The following is a 3,515-nucleotide window of genomic DNA, read 5'->3' on the forward strand; positions in this document are numbered from 1 at the left end:
CTTGGACTGAAACATCACGATGGTCGACAATGGCTTCGACCATAAAATACGGCTCACCCTCAATGACGAGTGGCGCCGGTGGCTGTCGCTTAACGTCTTCTTTGTACAATTTCAACAAAGAGACGTGGAAGACCGGGTGTAGGCGGGAGGCCGCCGGTAAGTCCAGTTTTACCGCAGCTTCGCCCACGCGAGCGACAACCGTGTATGGGCCGATGAACTTAGGCATCAGCTTCTTAGTTCCAGGGGTTTTTAATGTAATATTTTTAGTAGATAACAGCACTTTCTGCCCAACCTCGTAACGCACTGGACGCCTATGCATGTCGGCGTCGTCCTTTTGGACTTGTTGCGCAGCCAAGAGACACTTTTTAGCTTTGCTTATACGCTCACGAAGCATCGCTTCTTGCTTCTGAGCGGCAGGCACCTTGGTTTTGAGGTGAAGGTCAACCGGCACACGTGGTTGTCGAACACCATTCAGGGAAAACGGAGTTGTCCCCGTTGCCTTCTGTTTGGAGTTGTTTATGGCAAACTCAATCAGCGGCAAATGCTCATCCCAATCATCCTGAGTGGGTGATATGTAGTGCCTGAGTGTCTCTTAAGAAGGAAGCTTCCAGAACGCGATTCATGCGTTCCGTTTGCCCGTCTGTTTGCGGGTGAAAAGCTGTGCTCATATAGAGGTGGGTGCCCAACAGGCGAAATGTTTCCTTCCAGAAATTACTTGTGAAGCGAGAGTCCCGGTCTGAAATAATGTTCTTTGGAAGGCCGTGCTGCCTGAAGACGGTAGCCACAAAGAGGCGGGCTACATCTTCAGCTGTAGCGGTTGTGTGTGTGGGAGCAAAGTGCGTCATTTTGCTCAGCCGGTCCACGAACACTACAATCGCATCGTGCCCATTGCGGGATGTCGGTAGCTGCGTAACCAAATCCATTGTCACGCTTTCCCACACCTCCGTTGGAATGCCCAATGGCATACTCCAGGCCGGTTCCGGCCCGGTTCCGACCTAACGGGTCCAGTTAACGAGATGGGTAACCGGTCGGTAGGATTACCGGGCGAACCGTTATCCGTTAACCGTCCCCAGTAATCGGTAACCGATGTCGGTAACCTGGCATGAGCAAAAATGCATTTCTGATTGCAACCAGTTTCTTTGTGACAATGCCCATTGTCACACGGTTCATGCCCACGTGTCACAACCCGACAAGCTTGAGGAGGTTAAGGCAATGTGAATGCCGGGTGACAGGGGTGACAGTCTTGTGCAGGCACATTTGGAGACTAGTTTACACTGAGATTGGGGTGATGTTGGATTAGAATACTTGCAGTTCATGAAATTGAGGAAATGTGTTGCATAGGCATATCCAAACGTTTCAGAGGGACGTTGTTTCGCCCGTAACAAACTTGTTACGGGCGAAACAAACTGGATTTCCACAGTCCCACCACTCAAAGAGCTCCCCACACCATCGCAAAGTCCCTTTTTTTACAAACACATGTAACAAGTTGTCACAGCTTGAGATTGTCGATACATGACTGCTGGATTGTGACCAGGCCATCTCCTTACATGTCTTGCTGCACCAGCATGAGCAGTGATCCCTTCTGTTCAAAATTTTCAGGCAACATCGCAATGAGGCAAAACATTGTGCCGAATCTGCCGTACAAAGAGTGTTCAAAGCTTCACGCTACTAACAGACGAATACATAAGCATTCATTTACCTTGAAAGAATAAAGGAATTTTATAGCTTCATACAAATTCGCCTATCAGCAACTCTCCCTGGTCGTTCAAAAGTTGCTTGAAGATTCTACCATCTCCATACTATGAAGGAGCGCTTCTTCATTTCTTCATTTTATCTGAACCTTAACGTATCCTTCCAACACAATGTCCATGGACAACGGTAATGAGGTCGGCGCCTACGAGTTTGACCGGAACGCCCTGGACAACATCGCCCGTCAGCGACAAGATCGCCCACGCAAGAAATACAGCCAGCATCGTCCAGTGGATGAGCTTGGAGTACATAAGTTTGCCAGGGCAAAGATGGGGGCCCTTGTGAAGCAGCTGCCCGCGTTTCCAAAGCACGTATGGTGATGTGGAAATTGCGGAAGTACGTCGGTGAAATATAATGTGGTAGGACTGGAGAGAATAGTATAGCAGTATAATGTATTGTGAGTGTAGCTGAAGCTTTCATCGTGGGTGCGTGTCGTTGCAAGCTAAGCAACGCGTATACATGACGTGTAGCATCAGTCCTCAGTTCACTTCTTGTAACGAACATCAGCATAGGTCCAAGCCCTCTCGCTTGGAGGGATATATGCAAACAAACATCCTGATAGGTAAACTCGCATGCTACCGAGCATTCAACCGAGCACATGCATGCTTAGTTGAATGGTGAGATGCGACCCCCCTTCATTTCGTGCTCGGCAAGCCTGCCACCGCGTACCGGATATGTTGGCGATGTTACAGAGACGCTGCACCTTGGTTTCTGTGCGCAATGCATACGATGCTCGACCCCGCCGACCAAAACTACACGTGCCCAACTGAAGACACACCGGTGGTTGTGCAGCAGCTCTTGAGGCTTTGTTGGCTGAAATCCATCCTGAGATGCTGCACCTCGGTACCTGTGCGCAATGCGTACGCTCCTCGACCGCACCGACCAAAAGTACATGTTCCCATCTTAAGCCACTGCCGGTGGTTATTCAGCAGCTCTTTAGCTTGCTGCTGGCTCAAGTCCTTCCGTAGTTGCTGCAACACGGCTAACGCAGGCACGGCCGAATGCGCCGCGAATAGCTGTTCCAAGCCCTCAGCGGCATCCATTTTACTTGCAAGGTTCTGAACGACTTTCGCGATTCTTATGTTTACCTAATTCTCCGTTGTTATTATTTATTTCGAAAGAATGTAAGTTGACTTTAGTCGGAACCATGTGCATTATGCGCTGCGCTACCGAAAGCAGGCGCCTTATGGCTTGCACACAACTGCTCCTTCGCCGAACGCTTCATCTTCCCGCGGCAGTTTCACGAGCCCAGTGTTGCAAGCTACGACGTTGGCTTTCGGTGCTTTCAGTTACTGCAAAGCAGCCACGCAATAGTCCAGCCTGCATGCCGCGTGCGACTATGGCCAGCAAGACCACCTGCGCAATGCGCTGGCGCACCTCCAAAAAATTTATATACACTTGTACAGGCGCATTTTGCGAATCGCACGCGCACATCTGCGCGGCAAAATTCGCTCCTGGCTTTTTTTGGACGATGTACGAACTGTTTTCTCGCGAAGTACGACCGGACACATTTCTGCGAGGGGCTGCTTAAACAATCTAAGTCAATTTACCGCATGCCAATTGGAGGATGCCTTGTCTCAAAAGTTTGTCCTAGCATAGCTTGCGTAGCTAGTATTGCCTGGTTTTAGTTGTTGCATGTAAGCTTGTGAGTTGGTGGCCTGGTTCATGCTTATGGGCGACAATTGAAATGCCGGGACAATGACTTATTAGGGACAATGACACGGCATTTCACGCCCTCAAAGCGGGAACAAACACTAAAACTAAAT

This window comes from Volvox carteri (genome assembly GCF_000143455.1).
Source record: "Volvox carteri f. nagariensis unplaced genomic scaffold VOLCAscaffold_83, whole genome shotgun sequence".
Lineage (NCBI taxonomy): Eukaryota > Viridiplantae > Chlorophyta > Chlorophyceae > Chlamydomonadales > Volvocaceae > Volvox > Volvox carteri.